General features: G+C 56.7%; 1 protein-coding gene across 3 annotated transcripts in view; it reads right to left on the bottom strand.

Annotated features, from left to right (window-relative positions):
* The window catches only part of FBLN2 (fibulin 2), a 53,893-nt gene extending 40,422 nt beyond the window's left edge, over positions 1-13,471 (bottom strand). For all 3 annotated transcript variants that reach the window (XM_058678526.1, XM_058678525.1, XM_058678524.1), the window contains exon 1: positions 13,335-13,471. The gene's annotated coding sequence lies outside the window, so the exon portion shown is untranslated. The remainder of the gene's footprint in view (positions 1-13,334) is intronic.
* Between the last annotated feature and the right edge of the window lie 13,157 nt (positions 13,472-26,628).

Here is a 26,628-nt window from a genome sequence, read left to right on the forward strand (position 1 = left end):
TCCAGTTCTTCAAGGCCCTGACTGTCTCGTGCACACCCACGGAATGCAGGCCCAGAAGCAGGGCATGGTGCTGTACCTCCACCCCAGCCTGATGCCTCACATGTACCTCCATGTGGTAGACCCTGGGAATGCTAACCCCTTCCCAGGTGACCATCTGCAGCCTTAGACTGCCAACCTATCAGAATGTAATACTCCAGTTTAGCAAGACCCAAAAAGGGAAGGAAAAATACTCAATGCTTCAAAAACTTTGTGAAAAGATAACATCTGCCTTAGCAGTTAAAATGCCTGGGACCCACAAAGGAGAACCCGAGTCTGATTCCTGGCTCCAACTCCCGTTCGTGCAGACCCTGGGAGGCAGGAGTGACATTCCAAGTAATTCCTGCAGCCTACATGGGGAGACGTGGGCTGAGTTCTTCGCTCCCAGCTTTGTCCTGGCCCAGTCTCAGCCACTGCCAGCATTTGCAAAATGAACCTAGTAGATGCAAGTGCTTCCCTCTCTCTCCCTCTGGAATATGAAAGGGGGGAGCAGGGCAAAAGGAAACTTCTCCTCATGCCAAAAATTCTGAAATCTGTGCAAAGATAAGTTCTCACAAAGTTCATGGAAAATGTGTATTATCCAAAGACTGTATGGCACAGAAATAAACTCTTTGTATCTCATTTCCCCCACGAACTTGCTGATATCCCTCTGGTAGTCACAATCATGAGGGTTTTTCATTGGACCCTTTAGAAGCAGAGTGTGGCATGGGAACACAGTGCAAGTGGTTTACCGAGCAACAGAGGTTTCTAGAAGTAAGGCAAAAAGGAAGCAGGCAGAGGGAGGACTGTGCTGTGCAAAGCCATGCTCTCGGCTGCAGGGGCCCTGGCATGGGAGGGCTGTCCCCAGTGCTTTAGTCGGTCACTGGCCAAAGGCCAGGCAGAGTCACCTCTCAGGCAGCTCGTGGGATGCACACTTGCAGCCCGGGGCCTGCAGCCAGTGGAGCCACAGGTGGGAGCCATCAGCAGTCCACACCTATAGCAGCTGCAAGGCACACAAGCCTCCATTTGAGGGAGAACTGGATGGGACATTGCAAGGACCACACACAGTCACACAGGAACAAATAAGCAAGAGCAGATACAATGATTTGGCCCTAGAGACCAGCCAAAATATGACCTATAATTTGCCACCTAGACTGGGACAAGCCAAGGCCTGGAGATGCAAGAATGTCACCTACTGAAATAAGTATCTGGACAGGGCCCAGCACAATGGCTCAATTGGTTAATTTCCCCCCTGCAAGCACCAGGATCCCACATGGGCGACCATTCATGTCCCAGCTGCTCTACTTCGCATCCAGCTCCCTCCTTGTGGCCTGGGAAAACAGCAAAGGATGGCCCAAAGTCTTGGGACCCTGCACTCCTGTGGGTGACACAGAAAGATTCCTGGCTCCTAGCTTTGAATCAGCTCAGCTCCAGCCATTAAGGCCATTTGGGGAGTGAAAAAGCAGATGGAAGATTTTTTTCTCTCTCTCTCCCTCTCTGTGTAACTCTGCTTTTCCAATCAAAATAAACAATTTTTTAAAATGTATCCGCACACCCCTGTTCACTACAGCATTATTCAGAATACACAAAAAGGTAAGGCACACAAGTGGGCACCAACACTGGAGTGAACAAATGAGGTGTGACCCACTCCACTCAATGCAACCCTATGGCCTGGGCAAGGCAGGGACCTTGGGAGGACGAACCCCTAGGACATGGTGCAGTGAAGGGACATATACTATGGGATTCTGCTCACATGTGATGTCCAGACACAGCAGGTAGAGAGATGACTGCCAGGTGCTATAGCTGACACAGGGACATGTGGGTATAAATCACCAAAGTGAAAAGCAACATGCATGTATTACAGAGCCCCAAGCAAACAATCAGGGCGGCCTTCTGAGTCAGAGGTTACGCTGACACCCCGTATCAGACGGCTTGGTTCGAGTCCTGGCTACTCTGCTTCTGGTCCAGCTTCCTGTTAATGCACACCCTGGGGTGCAGCACTGACTCTCTGCCACCCCCATGGGGAGGCCTGGACTTTTGGCTCCTGGCTTCGGTCTGGCCCAGCCCTCCAGCCTTACATGCTACAAGAACCTGGTGAGTGAACCAGACAGATCTCTTTCTCTCCTCTCTGCCTTTCAAAAATGAATAACCAAATCACAGAGAGAGGAAATGGAGAAGAGAATTGCACTAAAGCCCTAGCAGGAAGTAAGGGCTGTTCCTACACTCACCTCTGAGTAGTAAGCTTCCTGGGACCAAGGCCAAAAGGGAAATTAGAGGGTAACCTGGAGCTCCTTGTCTGATAAGAGGAAGTCATCTAGTTCACCAGGAAAAATAAACTTGCTCTTGGCACAAAATGCAAGCAGGGGTTTGAGCTGTTCAGGTTCCTGTTTAACTATCACTTCCTCAGCACAGACATAATCTATTATCCCAGACTGAGTTTCCAGGGATGTTTACGTTTCTGCGCTCCACAGAAGGAAACCACGGCCCAGTCAAGGTCACAGTCAGTAAAACGCAGCAACGGGATTTGAATCCAGGTCAGCCTAATCTTTCTGTTGACATCTGCTCAACAAGCACCAGCGACCTGCCCAGCCGTTCCAGAGGCTGGGATCTGCATCAAGCAAAACCCACGAATGTCCACCCCTGAGGTGGCCAGCACTCCAGAGAAGAGCCAAAGGATGAGGACATGAGGGCATCTGGGGACTGTGACACAGAATCACAGGACACTCATGGGAGTGAGAGGGGCTGTGAAGGCCCCCGGGGCGGGCAGTATCCTCTCCCTTGGCCAGGTGGTGGTGACCTGAGGGTAGACTGTGCCGCTGGACATTGACTTCCAGGTAGGTACATGTCTAGTCAGATGCTTTTCCACAATTATGGAGATGCTTGACAGAGGAGAACCAAGGACTGGTGGCAGGTGTCCACAGATGGGAAAGGGAAACCAGAGTTGGTAGGACGGAGCATAGGGCCTGAGAGACTCAAGGGATCAGGTGACAGGAGTCCTCAAGATAAACAGCTCTAGCTCTGTCTAAGCCAGCAAGCACAGGGCTGGGGGCCAGGGGATTTGGGAAGGGGAACTTTCTGTGGGTGGGGTGCAGGCCAGGGCAGACCAAGCTGAAGACACATGTGGGTCCTTGAGATCCCCCAGGAAAAGGAGAATCCAAATCCCAGTGGGGCCCAAGGAGCAACTCCAGGTGAGATTTGGGATGCAGACGCCCCCGTGTTCTTCACACACTCACCAGCACCCCACTCCCGGGCCTTTCTTCGGACAGCCAGGCGAGCTGAGAGCGCTGAGAAACTAATCCATCCATAGGCACTGGCAGGGGTGGGCCCCCTCCGTCCTGCAGAAGTTCAGAATGAGGTGCTTCCAACCTCTCTGGCGAGGGCTCACCCTAGCGTTGCAATCACTAATCTCATTACTGCCATCAGCAGGTGAAAAATTACAGACATCAATGCCCGGGACTTTTGATCAACCTCGAAGAAAAGAAAATGTTGTTTTTGGCACTGGAGGGAGCTGGGGCTTTCCATCCCCAGGAGGCACCACTCTGGAAAGAGGAAACCCTCCCAGGGCTGTGGCCCAGCCTAGGCTGTGCTCCCTGCTCCTTCCCTGGCTTCATCCCCATTCCCACCCTCTCCCTCTCCCTTGACCCCAGCAAAAGCCAGGGCTTCCTGCCTGAGGCTTACCTTACCCGTGGGCTCTACCAGCCAAAGGTCTCTCTCTGGTTTAATGCCCCCCTCTCCCAACCTGCTCAGCATCCTGGAGTCTTTCCTCCCAGCCCTGGACACAAACTCTCCCCTTTGGGGATTGGAGGAAAGCAAACATCCCACTGCTGCCCTACCATCAGAGAATGGAAGCGAAGCTCTGGAAGCTGCTGGCTGGCTTCCCACCTCCCAGCTCATGTCCACCTGCCATTGCAGGAGAGATCCAGGCTGCATTCTGGGGTCCGCAGCATACCCTGTCACTCCAGTCAGTGCCTTCGTGCTCCTCACAGCAATACCTCCCTGGGGGACAGCCACCAGGGAAGCTGGAGCCCACTTGGGTGAGATCCTGGGCTCCCTTTGGTAGACAAGGTGATGTAATGTCGGGCCTGGAGGCCATCTTGTCCTCAGGTAGAGAGCAGGGCTGGAGAAACTCAAAAGGAAGAGGAGGCTAGGAGAATTCAGAGGAGGGGGAGGGGAACAGGAAGCGGAAGGAGGGTCCTCTCTTGCCCCTTCCCCACTCCCCTCTACTGCAACCATGCCACAAACACACACACACACACCCTCATTCATTTGATTCTGCCTCCCGTCCCCACCTCCATCACAGCCCACTCACCTGCTTCAAGTGACCCTGCTCTCCCATCTAACCTCACGGTACACAGCCTTGTTCATGTCCCTGCACTCCACACTTGCTCAGCCCATCTCAGAATCTGCCTTTGCCTCTCCCCAGAAGGATGCTCCTTGGAGGCCAAGAAGCGGGGAAAGCAGGGGGCTCTTTCCCCACACAGAGGAGCCACGCATCTTGCACTGACACATCTCCCACCTGTCTGTCTCCATGATTGCACTGGGACCTTCTAATGCAGAAAAGCCCAAACCCCAGGGGCTGGCTCATGCTGGTCACTCAGGTTGCTGTTGCTGGATGGATGGATGATGGATGGTAAATAAGTGGGTGGATGGATGATGGGTGCATTGATGGATGGATGGAAGGATGGATAATGAGTTTGCAGACTGAGGTGCAGGGGTGCACGGACAGATAGCTGCTATGATGAGTGTGGGGGTGGGTGGTGCCGGAATGGAGGAAATAGGTTAATTAACAGGTAAGACTCCAGCACACAGCATGTGATGAGTGACAGTGTGCCACAACCCCAAAGGGCTCCAGCCAGACAAATGCCTGCTTGAGGTCAGCTGGCAGGCCATTGGCTTGGTGGCTTGCCTCCCGCTGTGATAACAAGGTGCACACCATCCTCTATCCAGAAACATCCTGGTGTCTTCCCTTCCTCTTTGGCAACCTGAGATACTAGAAGGGAGGAGGCAGGGAGTGGGGACAAAGGGACACAAGGAAGGACCAAGACAAACAGAGACAGAGTGTGATACACACTCTGGAAAGAAAAGAGCAAGACAGAGAGGTTGAGAAGCCTGGACCAAAAGCCAAGCAGACAGGCAGGCAGGCAGGCACAGAGCAGACCCAGCCCCTAGGCAGCCACAGCGTCTGGAAGGAGCGAGGTAGGGAGCAGCTAGTCTGGCCTCTCCACAACTCATCAGGGCACGCCCGTGTATGGCTCTGAAACTTGAGAATGTCCCAGAGCTGCCCGTGTGTGGCCCATAGCAGGGGCTGGCCAGGCTGAGCTGGGACCGGCAGGTCCAGGAAGCTCCCAGGCCCCGAGGCAGTGGGGCAGAGCAGGGAAGCCCAGCATGACCACACTTCACACTCCCACAGGTGAGCCGGAACCCAAACTTCACTCCACTCCTGCTAGGAGCACGTGACCTCTGAGCTTCCGCCAACTCTCATCAGGAGACTGGAGGAGACCAGACCTCAGCACCATGCCTTACAAACAACAGGTACTCCATAAACGCATGATGTGAAAAACCACTGGCTCTGCATTCGCTCCCCGTTCCCCACCCTACTGTTCCCTCCCACTCCTTGGCAAACTCCTATGCATCCTTGAAGACCCAGCTCAGCATCTCATCCTGTGTTTCCATAGCTCACAGCTTCCTCTGCAACCTCCTCTCCCCTCCCAGCCCTTCAGGATGAAAACACAGATGCTAAGGAGAGATTCTCAGAGAGGAACCGAGGGCCCATGTCCCATGTGTGGCCCTTGGGGTAGTGTGGTTCAGCTGGATGCCAGGACCCCACAACCACCACTTACTACAATTCCCTATTTTAACAGGAACCATTCCCAGATCAGGAGCAGCAACAGTTGATCATCTCAGACATCCTGGCATCCCCTCCGAATGGGTCCTGTGTGTGACAGTGAAGAAACATGCTGGCTGTGATGGCAGATCCTCAGGTACCTCTGACCCTCAGCCTGCTAAAAGATTCCTCATCCACACATTCAGGGTCCCTGGGCCACTGGTTGGGGACTCTCCCTCTCCAACACGGTTACCTCCTAGGACAGTCGCATGACCCCGCACACAGATCCATGCCAAAGCTCAGGGAAAAAAACAGCCCCAGCGCCTGCAGGGGACAGTGGCTTGATCTGGCAGAAAACATTCATGCTGCAGGGGAGCAGGACTTCCTCTCCCAGACCTGCCCCAGCACAAACAGTGCCCAGGAGACCCCAGAAAACACAAGGTGCACAAACAGGGCCAAGATGACCACGGAGAGGAATGTACCTCTCCAAGCTCTCCTGACCAATAGGACAGCAGCAGGCATCTCCGCAGCCCTGCAGTATCAATGATGGCCCTGTGAGCACAAATGGGGCAAGGTTTGCATGCCCAGGCCCAGGTCAGGAGCAGAAGTGGCTGCAACGACAGGTCCCGCCTCGCTCTGCCACCATTATCCTCTTGGGTATGGCTCAAGTGTCCCGGACTTCGATCCACAGTTATGATCAAAGGTTTCCTTTTCCAGTAGGTGTCAGCTAAACTGAAGGAGTACTTTTAATTAACAAGAAGTGTAAGGTGAAGGCAGAACTGGGAGACCATGGCCAGAACCATGCCAGCAAGCCCATCAGTCACGAGCCTAAGGCCCCACCCGTGGCTTCCTCATCCAGGGGGCCTAGGCCCTACCAGCAGACATAGCCACCAGGGTGCTGAACACCCTGGGTCAGACAGGTGAGAAGGGACACACAGGGGAGCACCCCACGATGCCTGCCACTCCACTCACCCCGAGGTCGGCCCCCAACCTTCACTGAAGTACCAGGACTGTGGTCCTCGACACAGTGACAACAGCGGCTTGCTGGCATGGTCTCTGTGTATCTGTGTCTCTCGCCATGTTCTGGTGTCAGTCAGGATCTCTTGTGTTTCTGTGTGTCTCTGTGTGCCTGTGTTTATATTTTTGTGTATGTCCCTGTGTGTGTCTGTGCGGGTCTCTTTCTGTGTATGTCTCCCTGTGTGTCAGTGTGTCCCTGTGTGTGTTACTGTGTGTTCATCTGTGTCTGTGTGTTTCTCTGTGTCAGTGGGTGTTTTGGGGGGAGCAAGGTTAACAAAGCTAATGAGGATGGTGTGACTGAGCCCTTGGGGGGTCAGCACTGCTAGCAGAGCCCAGCCAGAGGCCCAGATCTGGGGTCCAGCACAGCCCCTGCCCAGGCCTAGTCCCCACTCACCCTCCCCAACTCCCCTCTAGGCCGCAGGTCTCCATCCCACACCCACAGCCCTCAGGGCCATTGCTCAGCCAAGGGCCACACATGCAGGGGCAAAACCTTTGTTCCTGGGTTCCCAGGGGTCCCTGCTGCCATCTGTTTGATGTCATGCTTTCATTTTAAGACTTTAAGAACAGAACTTTCAAAAAAATTAAAAAAAAAAAAAAAAAGAACAGAACTTTCTGGAATGCTTGCAAGTTCAGCAGAAACCCAGGACAGGGCTGGGGGCTCAGGGCTAGGATATGGGGTCTTAGGTTGTGGAGAGAAGAACTCTGGGGGGGCTGATCAAGTCCCCGTGCAGCCAACTGAAGGGCCAAGGGTGGCGCTGGCACAGACGGTGCTGTCTCGGAGACACAGAACTGACTCGGTGCTGACTCGGAGAACAGGCTGAAGGTTCACACAACCTTCAGCCTCATGACCCCCTAGGTCCATTGAGAGAAAGAACCAGCCCCCTCCAGGCACCGGTGGCTCCACTCCACACTCTAGGTGCTTCCCACCCCGGGTGGTCTCACTGCACCTCAGAACCCACTCCCCACATTCAGGCCATTCCTGAAACACCAAAGGCAAGCAGAACAAGGAAGGCTGACCCAACTCGCAGATGGGTAAACTGAGGCCTGTGGCACTACGACAACCTGGAGTACAGTCCTCAAGTGGCTGCAGCACTGAGGTGCTCATGAGCTGCCTGCCCCCTTGGCCTGGCTGATGTTTCCAACCCCCCTAGACTGCTCGGGGCAGGTGGGCGGCACCACTTCCCCCAGCCCCAGGCAGGACGCTGAGGCTGCCAACAACAGTGCCCTGCTTGGCCCAGCCTGCTCCCCACCCTGCGGAAGGAAATAACCTTTTCCCCACAGCAGCCCTTTCTTCACAGCAATCTCTGTATATGAGAAAAGAGAGGCATTTTTGCAATGCTTCCAAATTCCACTAACTGGGAGGACAATGGTGCAAAGTGACGCACGGTTTGACCCCTGATGGGCCTCAAGAGGAGGGACGGGCACAAAGCAAGGGACTCATGGCACCAGGCAGCCGGTGTAGCCCCCACCTTGGAGGCATGGGCCAAGAAGGTGGACTACGCCCTAGCTTGCTGGGAGACTGCAGGCAGGCACTCCTCCAGCCTCCAGAAATAAAACCTTAAAAAGTTGGGTCCGCGCGTGGGAGACCCGGAAGAGGTTCCAGGTTCCCGGCTTCGGATCGGCGCGCATCGGCCCCTTTGCGGCTCACTTGGGGAGTGAATCATCGGACGGAAGATCTTCCTCTCTGTCTCTCCTCCTCTGTATATATCTGGCTGTAATAAAATGAATAAATCTTAAAAAAAAAAAAAAAAGTTGGGTCCGGTGCAGTGGGCTAGCGGTTAAAGTCCTCACCTTGAACGTGCTGGGATCCCATATGGGTGCCGGTTCTAATCCCAGCAGTCCCACTTCCCATCCAGCTCTCTGCTTGTGGCCTGGGGAGGACGACCCAAAGCCTTGGGACCCTGCACCCGCGCGGGAGACCTGGAGGAAGTTACTGACTCCTGGCTTCAGATCGGCATAGCACCACCTGTTGAAGCCGCTTGGGGAGTGAACCATTGGACGGAAGATTTTGCTGTCTCTCCTCCTTGCTATATATCTGATTTTCCAATAAAAATAAATAAATCTTAAAAAAAAAAAAAAGTCACTCAGCCCTCGCTCTCCCAGGATTGGGACTGCCTGGCAACCTCTCCATATGTGCCCACCCCCAATCCCCAGGCCATTCTCACCCACAGCAGGTCCCACTCTTGAGCTGCTCGTCCCTGCTGTGCCTTCTGTCTTAATGTCTCTTCCTTGTGTCATGGATGTTCCACCAAAAACAGCCCCGCGCCCAGTCTGAGTCCTGGCTCAGCCTCCCCTCCTCTCCTCCCCTTGTAGCCATCCCCACACAGCACGCACACCACTGTGTGCCGCCATCTGTATTTCTCATGGGAGTGAGTTCTGTGGGGGTGGAGCTTGCCTTCTCAGTCCCGGCTTTACCCCCAGCGCCCAGAGGTGCTGGATAAATACCAGCACTGGAAAGGAAGGAGTGCCCTACTGCCTGCTTCCAGCAGCCCTCAGAGCCAGAGCCGCACACAGCTATTTGATACGACAGGAAACCGAGGCTCCCCAAGGACACACTGTGTTGGAGCAGTAAGGCTGGTCAGTGAGTTCTACAGTGACCCAGCTGGGTATTCCCCTACTTCTAGACCTGTTCCCTAAGCTTGGGGTCAGTGGGGCAGCCTGAGGACACGGGCTCCAGGCAGGATGTTAATCACAGCAGTGCCCATCCCAGGAAGCACCTACAATGAAATCACCAGAAGGAAGCACACCCATGGGGAAGCCCCTTGTGTCTGTAAGCCTAACTGTGCAGACAGCAGCCCGGAGACCCATCCTGAGCATGGAGGGAAAAGATGCACCTCGTGAGCTTGCGCAAAGAGGGAGATTAACAACTCCCCCCACCAGATGCCCACGTGAAACTCCCAGGTGAACACCCACCCGCAGCCACTTCTGATTTCAGGCAGTATTTTGAACGCACAACATCATGGCAAGGGTCAAGACCCAGAACCTAAGGAGACACACAGTGGCATGCCCCCTCCCTGTCCTCGGGCACCCTGTCCCCCATGAGGTGACCACTGATAGCCACTGCAATTAGTTCCCAGCCTTCACTCTTAGCTGGCTCTGTGGACCTGTGGGCAATGGGTAGTTTGCACATTTCTTAGCACATCCTGACTCTTTCCTGAGAGCACTTCTTCTACGCTTACAGCCGCTGAACAATGGCATCATCCATACGCATCTGGCAGGCATCGCCCTGCACCCTGCCAGCTGCCCACAGGTCTGTCCCCAACCTGAGCCGAGGGGTCCCCGCCCCAGCACAGCGTCTCTAAGCACTGCTGTCAATGTCCTGTCCCAGACATACAAAGCCTCCTGGTCCTGCAGCTAGCAGGGGCGTCTGGAAACGGAAACTGGATCTCACGGCTCCCTGGCTCCCTGGCTCCAAGCTTTGCAGTAAATCCTAAACTCCCCGCCCCACCCTCTCTGCCTCCAGCCACCCTCCCTCACTCTGCCTTAGCCTTTTTTTTTCCCCTCTTTTCTCTGTCCCTCATATATGCAGAGGGGGGGCCCCATCCCAGGCCCTCTGCGTTAGATGTGGCCCCTTACCACTGGCAAGCCAGCTCAGGACTTCTCCAAGGGGCCTTCCCGGCCCACGGCCCACATAGATATGGCTGCCTGGCTGGTCATACCTCCTTACAGCACTGACTCCCGTCTGAATACATCCTCTTTGGTTATATGTTGCCTCCCCGCTCCTTCCCTCACAGAACAGAAACTGCATGGGAGCAAACGCAGGACTAGCTGCCCGCCTGCACCATGCTTGGTCCAGGATGGGTGAGAGCCCCTCCTGCAGCCCACCTGATGCCTCTGGTGCTGCTGATCTGCACGGGGCACTGGGTTGGCAGAGCACATGCCCTGATTATTCTGCCCCTACCTGGGCAAGAAAACATGTTCAGTGACCAGGAAGCCAAAGAGGCGGACCAAGACTCGCCTGCCTCCTGGGCAGCAGCCCTCCTCCCACCCAAATTCCATTGCCCTGCTTCCCCACTGCAGGACCACAGACACTGGGAAGCCATCAGAGGCCCAGCCAGGGAGGGATGAGCCCAGGGCCTCCCACACCAGAAGGAAAGCAGAAAGCCTAGGGGTGGCCCTCTCCAGCAGGCCCAAGAGAGGTCAGCACTGCAGCCAGCCCATATAAGCCCCTGCTGTGTACAGGCCTGTTCTCCAGTCACACCCCATGTCACATGACAATCAGAATCCAGCCTCTTAGAGCAGAAGCTCACGGGGGCTGGGACAGCACCCAGGAGCAGCCCCCTCAGGATCAAGGCTGACTCAGGGTCTATGGAAGAAGCAGTTGTACCCCACGGCCCTGGAACACCTGGCAGAACCACGCCCTGAATCATAGCCGAGCATCAGGAGTGCATCAGAAGGATGCCAAGGTCCACGGCCAGACCTCACCTTCGGCCCCACATGAACCTGCACACTGACTCCACACTAAAAAATCTGTTCTCCAGCAGCAGCTATTAAGTACCTACTGTCTGTCAGCTGTGGCCCAGGCTCAGGACACTCACCACTCCAGGATGAACAAGCTTCCCCTGGCAACTCAGGGTCAGAAAAGCCTGGGTCACATGCTAGCTCTCCCACCACTGCCCACTGTTGAGGACCACAGGACACAGGAGCAGAAGCAGAGCTCCACGCGTGCCGGGCAACTCGTGCCACCTCTCCACAAGCATCCGAGGCCACTGTCCTCACAGCCCAGCAAAAAGCACGAGCTGCTGTCACAAAGCCATCCAGTGAACGGTCCAGGCCCTGGACAGCCCTTGGGCGGCCTTGGATGGTACAAGGCTCACCCAGGCTTCTTGGCTGAGTCTGGGCTACCCTTGAACTGAGCAATGCTGTGCAGCCAGCAGCAGCCACAGCCAACAGCCAACTCTGGCAGACCGGAGTCGAGAAGGAGCCACAGGGCTGTACGGGAACTGGGACCAAACAGCTCTCCTGCCTCCTCCCTCCCCAGGGGCAACTCTAACCAGGGGGATGCCCCAAGGGCATGCAGGCAAACTCAGGATGCCAGGCCTGGTGATTTTTCAAAAGAGGATGGAAACCCAGACTTGAAGGTGAAACCTGCCAATTTGTAAATGCTGGCAGCTAATTAAATTTTTTAAAATAATAATAACACGGGGAGAGCCAAGCTAAACACACAGGGCCAGCCACAGCCAGGGCTGGCAGGTTTGTGCCTCCGGGAAAGATTCCCTGACTTCACCCCTGCCCACACCATCCGCCATGGCACAGCCTTGGATGCAGATGATCAAGGGAACACCCCGGCAGTGACTCCTGGTCCATTCCTCCCTTCTGGCAGGAACCGGGCAGGGGATCTCCTTTATTTTTCTGGCCTGTCATGCGGGACACTTGCTGGCCGAGAAGAACCCAGACTGCTCCAGTGCTCACTACAATACTGAGATGGGGCAAAACCTAGACAGCAAAGCAGAGAGGGAGGATCCCCTCCCCTCCCCCGCTAGGATGACGTCGGGCGAGAGGCTAGGGATGCACAGTGGCAGTGGCGAGTGGGAGGAGTGAGGGCCACCCCTGAAGGCTGAGCCACCCAGGCTCCCCAATGGGCTACCCAGGCCCTACCAGGAAGCCAACCCCACCCACTGCCTCCCCCGCCCCAGCAGCTGGGGCTCCCACTCCACCCAGGAGAGCAAGAGGACTGTGCCCAAGGAGGCCAGCCAACATGTCCCAGGATGCGGCTGGGTGGCTGGATGCCCCAGGTATGCCAGAGCCTCGCGTGGCACATGCGATGGGGCCCTTGTGTGCAAGCATGCATATATGTCGCTGCAGCTACACACGTGTTGGACACAGCTGCTTGCCAGTGCAGCCGGCAGCGTGTCTGAGCGACACCCTGGTGCCCTGCGCGGGAATGTGAGGCTTGCGCGTGTAGCAGAGGCATCGAGAGAGAAATGGATGAGCCTGGGGAGCCCCAGCTTATAGGAGAGATGGGGGGAGGGGTCTGGGGCGGGACTGCAAGGCTGGGGATGGGTGAGGGGCATGGTGGCGCCCAGGCAGACTGTTCCTGTTTGGAAACTTCAAGTGAATGCGCCTGCGGGGGAGGAGGCCAGGGGTGGTGCAGCACCAGGAACCCGCCTTTCCTACTCTGTGGGAGGCTTCCCCAGTGAGATCTGCCGGGACAAGGCCAGAGACTGCGAATGACCCACGGACCTGGCTGGTGAAGTACCCCATCCGCGAGCCCCCGAGCTCCCACCCTGCACCGGGTGTCGTGCCTGCATCTGTAAAAAGGTCCCCGTACGCCGCTCGGGCGCCGTCCCCACAGCTGAGAAGCAAAGAGCAAGGTCCCAGCGGGCTGGCGTGCGCAGCCCGCGGGGGCGCATCCGTCGGTCCGCTGAGCCGTCGGGCGTCCGAGCGCCCCCGCGCCCTGAGCGGCAAGCAGCGGTCGGGCCGGGTGCGGCGCAGGCCGGAGAGGTCCAGCCCCGCGCGGAGGGCCGCATGCACTCACCGCGGTGCGATGTGCACGGAGTCCGTCTATCCGCCCGTCGGCCAGACCGCTCACCCTGCCGCCGTCGGCGCGTCTAGAGTCCCGGCGCCCCCCGGCTGTGCGCGGCGCGGGGCGGGGCGCTGGCGAGCGGGCGGGACGAACCGCCCGGGCCCCCTCCTCTGCCTCCGCCTCCGGGGCGGGATCTCGGCGCCCCGCCGGGAGGGGACCGCACCCGCGTCCCGGACCCCAGGCGGCGCCACTAGTTCTCAGCCGAGTTCCACGTCTGCCCCATCAACATGGACCCAGCAATCTTGCACACCGCGGGAGGGCCCAGTCAGACCCTGCTCCACACCTGCCTGCCAACAGGTCCCTTTCCTGCCATGCCTTGGGCAGACAGATGGTCCTAGGACCCGGCCTTGGGGCACTATAGGACTTGACCTTCCTCTTGGTCCAATTGGGCTGTGGATGGTCCTGAGGTGGCATCTGCCAGCACTGGTGACCTTTCTCTGCTCCTCACCTGCTTCTCTTGAATGGCTTAGCCCCTGTTGATGGGCAGCCCCCAGCACACAGCCAACAGGCCCAGCCTGGACACTCTGCAAACCACAAACTTAGCCCGCAGCACTGACCATCCAGAGGGCTGACCTCAGACTCGCCAGCATCTGCAGACCGGGAGTCACATGTGGTGAGAGGCCCCATGAGAATTAGGGCAGTCTCCAAGGGCCTACTTCCTGGTCCGGGCTATACACCCAGACCCCACCAGAAGAGCAGCAGCCTGGACTCTGGAACAGGCAGTGCAAGTCCTAGTCCTTCCCCAGCACCTGCTCAGGATCCTAAAGGCCAGACTAAAACCAGGAACCTGTATCTGCCACGTGGGTGGCAGGGGCCCAAGCACTTAGGCCATCTTCTGCTGCCTTGCCACTTGCATTAGCAGGAGCTAGATCAGAAGTGGAGTGGCTGGGACTTGAACCAGTCCTCCAATGAGGGATGCTTGTGTCGCAGGCATCACTACGTCATTATGCCAGTCCTCCTTCTGCTCTGACATCAGTCTGCTCTGACTGTCTCTCTTGGTCTCTACATCTCTTCATCTCTGTACCTTTCCTGGTCCTGATGTCACACTGTCTGGGGCCCACCTGAGACACTAAATCAGCTCCCTCCGCTGTCTGCTGATGGCCTAGTGGTCACCGTCTCATCCATACAGAAGGCAGCTATGGGCCCTAAGTGTGCCTCACTCCCTTTCTGGAAGTTTCTAAGCAGCCCAGGCCTGGAGGTGGTGGTAGGAACATAGCCAAGCATCAAGACACAGGAAAGGAAAGCCATCTGCCCGGCCATGGCTGGGGGGCGGTGAATACACAAGGGCCCAGGGGGCTTGGAGAGGATGAGGAATCACAAAAGAGCCAGCAGGAGATGAAGGAGACAAGGCCCGAATGGCAAACCTGGGCCCAACCTTTTTGGCGTCCACACCCTACACAGGCCCCTTCACCCTGGGCTGTCTCCCCTCCTTGCCTTGAGCTGGGGCTGGAGTGTCCCCACCCTAGGCATCTCTCCCTGAGACCCCAGCCGAGGCGGCCCCCTGGGGCCCCCTCCCTGCTACGCCTCTGCCTGCAGTGCACGTCACAGACCCAGGTGTTTTCATCCACTAAAGTACAGCCATGGTGCAGACAGCTCAACGCTTGGGAACTTGGCTGCCCTGCCTGCCCACTGTGCGACCCTAAGCAAGCCACTATCCCTTCTCTGGCCCTTGATTTCCTCCACCGTAAAGTGTGCATGACATCAGGGCCTATTGCGCACAATGGTTGGAAAGATCGGTTGAATTAAAATGCAAAAGCACTCCGAGGGAAGCCGGAGCCAGAGGGAGCACTCAGAGTATGTCTGTCGAATGAGGAACAGAGCGAATCCTTCCTCCTGTCTGAGGGAGGGGCCAGGAGCCCTGGAAGGTTCCAGACCCTCTTGGATCAGATTCCTGCTGGACCAGAAGCGGGGAACTGAGATTCAAGCCTTCCTGAAGCCCGCAGTCCCAGATACGGAGGAGACACTCCTACAGTCCCCGTTATCTGAGTGCGAGGCTGGCCCAGGCAACCAGCAGTTTCCCCCTTGGAGAGTTGCCCAAGCTGTTATCGCACAAAGAGCATGCATCACCCACCAAGAATCTGGGGCCCCAGAGACTGGTCCAGACACACTTGGAGGAAGTTCCAAGCTGATAAGGCCAGGGAAGAATGGACGCAGTAGGTAGTAACACTGGGTATATCATGACCATCTGGCAGCCCCATGGGCATCACGGCACCAGGGCCTACAGATGGAGGCTCATCTGTCCCACCAGGCCCACCTGGGCGGGCAGAGAGGGCTACTGGGCTTGGTGGACCTGCAGCCTTCCTGGGGAGTCTTGGAGAGGTCCTGCACTTCTCCCAGCCTCAGTCCTGGCATCACCAGCAAAATGAGAAGAACAATTGAATGGGCCCCGGACACAAGGATAGACTCCGGAGCTGGGGGCTGAGAGGCCTTGGTTAATTCCACATCCCTGCACGTGACCCTCAGCAGGTGGCTTCGCCCCTGTGGCTTCAGTATCCTTGTTAAATGCACTGGGCAGCTACATCTGTCTGCCTCGCGTCACTGCTAATTACAAACAACCTCAGCTGACTGGGAGAAAGAAGCAGACCAATGTTGGCAGGGTCTCTGGGAATCGAGCCTAGAGGGGCAACAGCTGCCCATATGGGTGCACTAGCAGGGACCAGGACTGGGGCTCCACACCTCCCAAGGCTGATGTGTCACCCACAGCCCCAACAGTAAGTTCTGGGCTGGGTCAGCTCCCTTCTCCCTCTTTACACCCGTTTAACATCTGCTGCCCATCCCCAGCCACAGGGGACAGGCCAAGTCCACATCTAGGCCCACCAAGGCAGCCAAAAGAGAATTCCATAACTCCAAGTACAGCAAAGAGGACAGCCAGTGGTGGACAGACAGGGCCACCTGACCCCGAGGGGAGGGGGTGACACTGCCTACTGTCCTGCCTTCCCAGCAAGCCCCACCACAGCAGGAGTTGCTGAGCAGGGGTTGGGAGTGGGGTGAGGGGGATTCAGGAACCTTTAGGGGAGTTAGAACTGCTGAAGAGTCTCCGGTTTGAATTGCCCATTTGAACACTCTGCAGTAGGAACATTAGACCCCCCAGCTGCAGAGGGTGGGCTCCAGGGTCGGGCCCCCTCTGACCGGAGAAGGGGAGGTGGGGAGTGTATTAGAACAAAGGGGTGTAGTTCTCCCAGCCACTTGGGAAATTGAGGTTGGCCACTGGGACCCATGTATTATCAATGTCCAGGCTCGGGTCTGGCACAGTGGCTCAGTGGCTCAGTGGCTAAGTCCTCCCCTGCACACACAGCATCCCATGGGGATGCCAGCTTGTGTCCCAGCTGCTCCACTTCCCATCCAGCTCCCTGCCTGTGGCCTGGGAAAGCAGCAGAGGATGGCCCAAAGTCTTGGGACCCTGCACCTGCATGGGAGACCCAGAAGAAGTTCCTGGCTTTGAATCAGCTTAGCTCCGGCCATTGCTGCCACTTGGCGAGTGAACCAGCAAATGGAAGATCTTTCTCTCTGCTTCTCTTTCTCTCTATAAATTTGCCTTTCTAATAAAAATAAATAAATCTTAAAAAAAAAAAAAAAGAAAAAGAAAAAGAAAAGAAAGTTCAGGCTCCTTCCAAGGGCAATTTGCCCTGTAGACCCATTCCCAACAAAGGGAACAAGACCTGCATGGTTTTTTACATTCATAGCTTGTGAACCACATGAAAGATACTTGCCATGGAGAAAAAGTCATAATACCCCCTGAGTAACCTTATTGTGTCCATTTTACATGCAAACAAACTGAGGTGCCAGGGATTGCCAGGGCTCCAGTCCAGAGTGGTCCAACTCCAGAGTCAGCCTAATTTTTCCTGCTGTGAGGCAGTGGGCTCCCATTCACCTGGGGTATGTAAGCCAGTGAGCCCCTGCCAGGGTCCCAGCAAGAGCTGTGTGGAAGTGGGGGACGGAGCCACCACAGTCGTGCTTGCTGCTTGGTCTCGGGGCGGCTTTCCCAAGCTCCCTGCTCCTTCCAGGAAAGCTGCCCAGTCCGCCACCTCCTCCTCCTGTCTGGGAAGGGCCAGCGCCTACCTCCCGACGCCCCGCTCACTTGTGACTCACCCGGGCCAGCCCCCGCCGTCCCCCGCCTGCTGTGATGAAATTTCTGGCACTTCTTAGAAGTCCTGGTCACCCTGGACAGGACTAGGCCCAGCCTTGCCGCTGGGGCCAGCACTCCAGGCAGGGAGGAGAGGGGCGGGACGCTGAGCTCAGAGGCTGGGACTCCCTCAGGAGCTGGGCCGCTCATTCAGCGCAAAAGCAAGGAAGGGCGCTTGCCTCAGGCTGCACAGTGAAAACCCAAGCGATGGGGCGGGGCCACGCAGGGGCAGACCTGGCGCTGGCCAAGTCTGCTGAGCGCACTCTGGAACTTGGTTTTTCCATCTGTGAAGTGGGAGAAATCGACTCCGGTTCCGACATATCCGTTTGGAAAGACAAATAGAGCGCTCAAGGTCCTTTGCAGCAAGATGGCGTCTTCCAAAGCCAGAGAGAGCCTAAGCTGGCAGCGCGGGGAGGCATCCGCCGCCATCTGCTGGCGGCTAGAGGAAACCGCATCTACGGAGGCTGTCCAGGCCCTTCAGAAGAGCCCCCCCCAGCGGGGACAAGCTTGACCACTGCAGTCTCATGCTCCCCTGAGCCCTGGGCTGCTGGGAGACATCAGAGGACATAGCGAGGGAGCCAGGGGAACAGAGAACAGAGGAAGCAGCCAGGTCACACTGATCTCAGACAACCCACTCCCTAGGGCCCCACCTTCCACGGGCACCCCCCACAATCTGAAAACTTTCAGCTGGACCCACTCCTTCAGACCATCTTTAGATCTCCCCACCCAATCCATCAACTATGAACATTTATTAACCAAAGCAGAAGACTTTGGGGAGGCAACCCCCCATTATATAGGTCTTTGGAGGACACCCAGACTATCCACACCATACCATGAGAATACACTAGAAAGTTGGGGGGAGGGTGGGGAATGATGAAAAGACAAGCTGATTGGGTGCAAAACATTTGGAAAGCACGCCTGGTTTTTCATGCATGCACCTTCTCCCTGAAGTTTTTCATGATCTCTCAGTTCATTTTCACTCTGCGGGTGTTTCTCTGAAGGACCAACAAGAACTCTTGGCCCAGTAGGAATGGTGGCCAGTGATCTGCCCAGCACATGCCGCACACCCCCTATTACCAGGTTGGTTGGTTGGTGCTGAACTTTTCCACCTACAGGCTTGCTAACCTGTGATGGAGACACACCCACTGGGAGTTCTGAGTGTGCTTACCAAGTCTTCCTCCACCCTAAGAAATGTAAGCTAGCTAACCCTCTTCCAGCTGGTTTGTCCTCTAACACAGTACCTTGGGTGGAGGCAGGAACTGTCCTGTCATATCTGGAGGCTTCTTCCTGTAAGAATGTGAAAAGTTCTGTTTAAATCATAACCCTTGACCTCTGAACTTGCAAATAGCCTCCAATGACCTAACAGGTAAATGACAGAGCTGCACCCACCCCACCCTCGGGCATTATGAGAGTAGGGGACTGCGAGAAGCAGTCACTCAAATTCCCCAGTTGGGGCTGCCCTGGCCACACCCCTCCGCCCACCCTGGGGTTTGAGCCAAGGCCACCTACTGAGAGCTGCTGCCAGAGGCCCCAGCAAAATCCAGGAGCACCCCCATCCCTGGCAAAGAAGCTGCCGAAGCCTCTCCGGGAGCTTTCTGGAAGCTGCCCAGCACTCTGAGACCTTCCTCCTGGCACCTCCGGGCCTCTGCCCGCCTTCTCCCACACTTCTGCCCCCCTGGACAGCACAGCACAGCTAATTAATGCTAACTTGCTAAAGGCCGCAGCAGTCACCGCATTGTAACAGATGATGAGGTGCTCCTCTCCTGCACCCGGGTCCACCACATTGGCCACTAAACGCTGTGTGTCTCCTTCACAGATGACAAAGCTGAATCTCAGAGGTAGTTGGAGTGACTGCCCCAAAGTTCAGCACACACTGACTCCCAGCTGAGCACGCAGAGTCACCTGTGCACCCATGGTTGGGCCAGCTCGGTGTTCTGGGCAGCTGCAGCCCTGTTCCAACCACTTCATCCTCTGCTCTCTTCTACACAACCATTATAAGGCCCCAGGCACAGTGGGGAAGTGGGTGGGCATGCCTTCAGGACCACAGTGGCCAGCTGGCTGCAGCCCCTGGCAGCAGAGAAGTCCCCAAGAAGCTGGACTGCAGTCCTTCCCTGTGCCTGGCCAGCCCTGGCCTCATACCATCTCGGGATATGGGCCCAGTCCCAGCTTCACACGCAGCCACTGCCCCACGCCCAGACTCCTGCGGGGACTCAGCCACAGCCTCTGCCCAGCCACCCATGCATCCAGTCCTCCATGTGGAGACCACACAGCCAAGCCAGGCCCTGGAGCCAGGCCACCTGCCTTTGAAGGTTTCAAGTCCAGCTCTGCCTCTTGCCTGCCCTGTACCTAGGAGGCCAGGGGAGCTACCTCGCTGTGCTTTCATGTCTCCACCTACTTGGTGTGCTGTTATCAGGATTAGATGAATACCTAGGAATCAGCTTGCAGAGCTTGTATGTAATAACAGCTCAATAAATAGTCTCTCATCCCACTCCAGGACCTTCTCTCGGCACTAGCCCAGTGTACAACCCTGGTCATCCCAGGGGGGCAGCAGGAGACAGCTTTGCACACATACAGGAGGAGGCATTGGGGTAGGGGCAGTGGTCAGCAGATCCAGTTGCCCCCAGCTGGGGTGCACCTCACATTCAAGGCGGCCACTTGCCCTCCAGCCTCATTGCCTCCTCTATAATTAACCGGCAACCATGCATGGTCAGAAGAGCTCAGTGCCCTGGGCAGGCTCACAGCAAGTGGAGCTGGACTCCTGCAGGGAGAGAGGGAATCTGGGCACCCTCTAAAGGATGGGCTGTGTGGGATGGGAGCACACAGTGGGGCCACAGTTGCTCAGAGACCCTGTACCATCCCTTAGGAAGAGCAGTGAGAGCTACTGGAACCAATGGAGCAGGCAGATGGCAGGGTCCAGGGTACAGGTGATGACACTGTTAGTCCTGGAAGAAAAGAAGGCTTGGGGACATGTGGGCAGAGGGATTTTACACTACCAGGCTGGTGTCGTGGAGCAGGGAGGGCACATCCTCCCCTGTCTTCCACTCCAGTTCTGACTCAGGGGTGCACACTGCTGAGTTGGGCCAAGGTGCCAGCCTTCACTTGAAGTGGCAAAGTCACTGTTCCACTGCAAAGGGAGGCTCTGACTTGAGTCCCAGGAAAGTGGACGAGTGGGTTTCAAGCGCTGCGGATCCTCGTTCTCCGTCTCCCCCCCACCCCATTCAAGCCTGTTCTCTGTCCTCCACTCCATTTTCCCCCAGGCCCATCTCTGCAGGTGACTGGAATTGTCCAGCAGTCCCCGCCCACACCCACAAGTCCAGCGACTTAGAGCAATGGTCCACACGTCTTGTGGCTCTCTCAAGTCTGCGGCCCAGGTCTTAACCAATCATTGTAAACAGAGGAAGGATGGACTGCGCTCATTGGCTAACCCCAAGCCAGGGTGGGAGGAGGCTCTACCAGGAAATCGCGGGCTGTTGCCAGATGCAGATATGAATCCAGGAATTGCCTAGCAGGGTGAGGGACATTGGTAACCTTGAGTTTGAGGTCAATTCTTCCTACATTGGATTTTAACCCTGTCAGATATTTGATTAAAGTGTGTTCTCTGCAAAATTCCCAGCAGGCATAGGGTGCTTCATCAAGTCCACCCATGATTGGCTGTCAGATGCTCCTCCTTCCACTGCTCCCACTAACCCAGCCAATCAGAGCCCAGAGATTAACAGTTCTGGCAGTCATTGGCTCACACTAGGCAGGGTACCAGAAGTAGGAGCAGCCTGGTGGCAGTATCCTGCATCTGCTGGGAAACAAATTCTCTGCGGCTGGTGACTAATAACACAATAAGCAGGTTACACCCATTGCAAAAATGCTAGGCAGCAGGAGAGAGCACAAAAGAGCTGGGGGCACGCTCTGGCCATGTGCAGAGATCCCAGAGAGGGGTTCTGAGAAAAGCGGGGCTTCCCCATGAGGAGGGTGGTGAGCCCATTAGTACCTGTAGCTGCACTTTCATTCGGGGCTGCATAGTACTCCACTAACCAGCTCCCACACACCGAAGCAGTCTTTGGACTTTGGGCATTGAGCTTGCCCTCTGGGTCCCCTTTCCCTTGTTCCAGATAGCACCACCACAGCTGGGTCATCCCTGCCTCTCCGTGACATTGGCGTGAGGATGGGTACCCAGGGAGTCAGGTGCTGGGCCACAGTGTAAGCACATGTTCAGGTGGACTAGCTCATGCCAGATTTCTGGGTCAGGGTATCAGACCCACGTGCACCTTGCCGGCTGCTGCCCTGCGCAGCTGCTCTGCATCAATGCTTGCCCAGGTAGTAGGTAGGAAATGGTGTGTCCGGTGGTTCCAATTTGCATGGCCTCTGTCACAATGGAGACGAAGTCTCTCATCTGGACCACAGCCACGTGCATCTTCTCTGTGGGACAATTACTGCCCAGGTCTTGGGCTTCTGAAAACGGTGTTTGTTTCCCGCTCCCCACACCCACCCCCTGCAACCACTGGTTTCTCAAGCACAGTCTGGCCATGGGGCCCCTATGGACCTCGGCAGAAAGCCAACGCCCAGCAGCCTGGCTGGTAAGGCCCTGCAGTGGTTTGGCTCCAGCCTGCCGACTCCACTCTCTATAGGAACTACTTCCTGCCTCCTTCCTCTCACTCTCTTCCCTCCCCTGCAAGGCTTCCTCCCTGAGCCCCCTCCATGCCTTCTGCCCCTTCCAGCTCCTGCCTGGGCAGTGCCAATCCTTTTCCTTCCCCCAGTGGCCCACACCCTTGCCTTACTGCTGCTTTCTCAGCCTTCAGGATTCCATGAAAATAGCACCTCCTCCAAGGAGCCCTCCTGGCCTCTACCTTCTTCCACCTCCCAGGTGGTCTGTCCACAAGCTTGGTTCGCAGGTGTTGTTTCTGGGTCCTGGGTGACAGTGGGCTCACTGAGCTGTGCCACTGGACAGCAAACTTCCAAGGGCTTCACTCACATGTGGGAGCCAGGCCACGTGCAGCCAGGTCCCAGAAACTCTTGGTGGAAGGGCAGGAAGAAGGGGGAGGGGTAGGCAGGGGAAGTGTAGAGCTGCATGCCAGCCTGAGGGTGGAGGAGGGAAGAGCACTGGACATGGAGTCAGGCAGCTAGGGTCTTGTCCAGCCCCTCCTGGTGACATTGGAGCAGTCTGCCAAGTCTTCGGTCCTATCTGCCTCAGTTTTCCCGCTGAGCAGAGGGCACCCCAGGCCTTCTCCCTATCACACAAGGTGCCCCTAGCTGGAGGGGTCAGCTCCCAAGGCTGACCGGCAGCTCCAGGCCCAGGGAGGAGGCAGACCCCAGAGCACACAAAGGGGCCTTGTTCCCTGGCTCTTTGGCAGAGCTTCTTCCCCCACTGCTTGGCTGCAGCTGAACAAAACCAGATGCCAACGTGGGGGAGGAGCAGTCAGGGTGGGCAGCAACCCAGCGCCCCTCTCGGGCTCTGGGCTCCCTCCCCACACCTCTACCCAGGATTCCAGATGCCCCGGACTCAGGACTGCTTCCCTGTCCCCCCGACCCCCACAGCCTCATCAAGTCCCAGCAGGCCCCTCCCGCTTCCTACAAGACTCATGCCAGACCTTCCAGCAGGTGACCCCAACGACAAGTGAGAGGTAAGGGGGTCTTCGAGGCTGTGGGGGCAGAGGTCACCCCCAGACTGCCCAACTGCACTGCCATGCTGTCTCAAGGCCCCCTGTGTGAAACCACAAGGTCCCCCACCTCTCACAGCCCTACCTTGGTGTGAAGGTAGAGGGTAATGTGGCCTTCCCCATTGGATGCATTAGGGAGCAGGAAGAGCAGCCTGCTGGGCCACTGCTGGGGATCACAGGCACCAGCAGCACATCCAGGAGTCTGCTCCCAGCCGGTGCCAGGCCTTCTAGAGAGATGCCTGGCTGGCTCAAGGCCCCAGCCTGCCACCCTCCAGCTGCATGAGGGGAGCCAAGGGATTCCTCCCAAGGTATCTCCGTGTCCCTCTTGGCATGCACATAGGCAGCTGCCAGGAGAGGGGGACAAATGGGGCGAGTGAGGTCTCAAGGCTGGGACAGTGAAAGCGGCGAGGCAAAATGGGAAGCTGCACGCTTGGGCTGAGTAGTGGAGTGCCTGAGGCTGGCAGGAGCAGCCTGGTGTCTCAGGCCTCACAGAAACCCATGCTGTGGACCAGACTACAGCAGAACACACCGCTAGGGACCCCACTGTGGCCATGAAGGTGCCAGGCCCTTGCCCCACTTGGAAACCCTGTGAATGTCACAGGGAATGAGTGGGTCCCACATAACGCTGTTGCAGCCCTAGTGCGGAGGGCTGTATGGCAGTGAAAAGCTCGCAGCTACTTGCATCAGCACGGGGTGATGCTCCAGCCAATCGGAAACAAGGCTCCTCCACGCTGCTAGATGCCAGGGGCAGGCACCCCTACTCTCCACCCTGGTATTATGCTTGTGTAGAGATAGGAGGCGGGGGTAGGGGGAAGCCAGGAACTAGTTGCTGTCTGTTCCCTGATCTGGAGCCGAGAGTATGGGGTTTGTGAAAATCCTGCGCAGCAGCCAGTGGCTGGGAAGTCCTGGGCTATGGAGTGCTCTTCCCCAGCTATTCTCCCTGTTATCTTTTTGCAGTGAGAGTGGCCGAAGGCACACAACATCCAGCCCAGCAGCAGGTGGCCTGTGTCTGGGGCCCCCTGCCTCACCCCTGCACCCAATCGGGCAGCTCCTGCTTCATTGGAGTGCAGATCTCCCAGAGAGCCCTCAGACAGCGAGGGGAGGGACTAGGGGAATCCCTTCTAGCACCTTCCCCCCTGTGAGCTCTTCAGAGGTGCACCTAGGTAGAAACCTCATACCCTCACTGGCTGCTTTCTCTTTGCCCTGTCCCCAGCCCTCACTGTGCCTTCTGGGACACTCCTTTCTACCCCAACTCAGCTACCTCTCCCACATCCTTGCTCCTTTCAGGTCCCAAAAGCTGGCACAAGTGGGAGACTGGGAGAGGTCCATCCCAAGCTGGCCAGAACCGTCAGGCTGCTCGATGTCCATGGCCACAACCATGGCCAAGTCACTCTCTCGGGCTGCCGTCAGTGATGCTCTCCTTCTGCAGCAATTCATGGCCAAGGCCCTGTGGCTCAGGACAAAGCAGCAGCCGATGGTCCATGTTAATAAAGAGCTGCAAGCAGAGGGGACCACACCCAGCCAGCACCCCCCTCCCTGCCCCACAGCACCAGCAAACAAAATAGCAGCGAGGACTGGCCAGGCCTGTGCAGAGGACAGCAGAGCAGAAAGGAGCGATGCAAGGCACAGTGGTCTTCAGCTTGTCATCTGGTCACCCAGGTTTCTCAAGTCATCACCTAGGCTTGCATGGCCTGAGCCATTCTGGAGGTTCTCCACAGTGGCACCTGAATTGAGAGTTGCAATGCATGAAGGGCCAGTGGGAGGGTGCTTGGATATTTATGGGAAAGGATGCCGGGCTGTGGCAGCCAGCTCTCTGTGTAACCAAGACAGATTCAAGCCAGACTAACGGGGGGCCCCACCCCATCAGTGACATCATCAGTGCCCACCAACCTCATCAACTCTCCCTCCTCCAAAGACATCTCCCGTCCCCCATGCTTCCTGAGGACGCAGGATGCTGTGCCCCTGCCCCCCACCATGGACACATCCAGCTTGGACAGCTGAGCTGGTGAACACAGCCAGGATAGGGTAGGAGAGGGCTGATTGTGCAATAGAAGGTCCTGCGTAAGAGAAAGCAAAGGGCAGGCCAGCTTCACCCAGACACCCAAATGCAAAACTCCTAAACAAACAGGAACGTGCCAATTCAGCCCTCCCGGAAGAGCTGCTGGCTCGCGTGCGAGTGGGGTGCATCCAGGAAGTCGAGCCGGCTCTCAAGGGTGAGCCAGCTGTCCCACCCAAGAGCAAACAGAAGGACACAGCCATGCGGTCATCTCAGCACAGAGCCAGTTCCCTTCCCCTCCCAACACAGGGCACTCACGGGGTTATGCAACCATCAACACAACCATCTCCAAAACTCTCATCTCAGATGGAGACATCAGCTCCCCATCCTCTGCCCTAGCGCCTGGCAGCCACCATTCTCCTCTCTGATTCTGTCAATCTGACTGCACTGGGCACCTCCCCTAGGTGGTGGCATCCAGTGCCCTGTCTTTGGGACCATCTGATTCCATTGGTGCCATGTCCTGGAGGTTTATGCACTATGGGGACGTGTGTCAGACTTTCCTTCCTTTTCAAGGTTGAGTGATACTCCACTGTTTACCCCCGGGCTGCCTCCACCTTCTGGCTGTAAACTCAGAAGGGTGAGGATCTGCGCCCATCCCCGCCTGCTTCTTCTGAGGCAGCCCCAGCTCAGCTGTTGGCTGCCCAGAAAAACATAGCCTCCAGCTGGAGGATTACGGGCCCCTCACTGCCTGGTTCGGGCTGGGATTAGGGTGAGAGATTTGCTGCAGAAACACCAGGTTTGTTCTCAAGGCAAAGGAGAGTTGCGGGTGGGGGCAGCAGCACCAGGCCTGGCAACCTTCATAGCACTCCAGATCCGGGCCACAACTGCATCCTGCCTGCCACCTGCCTGGAGGACTTTCAAATTCAGGACACTTTCTAGACTCTTATTTCTGGTTTCAGGAAGTCTGGTTGTGTCCCTTGGATGCAGGGCCTGGGTCGCTGCTGTGTGCTACCCTCTACAGCCACCTGTGCCTGAGGTCCGTCCTCCCTTCGACCCTGGCCTTGGCAGCATTGGAGTTTTTGAGTTCCTCTCACTGCCAAAGAAGTTAAGTCAGAGAAGACTAACAAGGGGCTGTGCTTGGACTTGAACCCAGGGTCCTCTGACTACACAGACTCGGTGCAAGTTCTGGGAGCTGTTCACTCAGAAACAAATAAGGTGATGGCACCCACCTTCACCAGCCAGTGCCCTAACCCCATCCCCTGTTCCCTTCCTGACCCCAGGAAGATTTGTTCAGGCAGCACGCCCTGCCCAAAGCCCCTCCTTTGGCCCCTACTGCCTTCAAGATGGAGTCTGAGCATCAGCGTGACCTTCAAGTTTCCTGTGAGCCTTGGCTGGGTGACTGGGGGAACCGGAGGACATGGGTGGGGGTTGGGTGAGGAGGGAGTCCTGTACCCCTGTGGGAAACCCCAAGAGTGGAGG

Source organism: Ochotona princeps, chromosome 21 (genome assembly GCF_030435755.1).
Source record: "Ochotona princeps isolate mOchPri1 chromosome 21, mOchPri1.hap1, whole genome shotgun sequence".
Lineage (NCBI taxonomy): Eukaryota > Metazoa > Chordata > Mammalia > Lagomorpha > Ochotonidae > Ochotona > Ochotona princeps.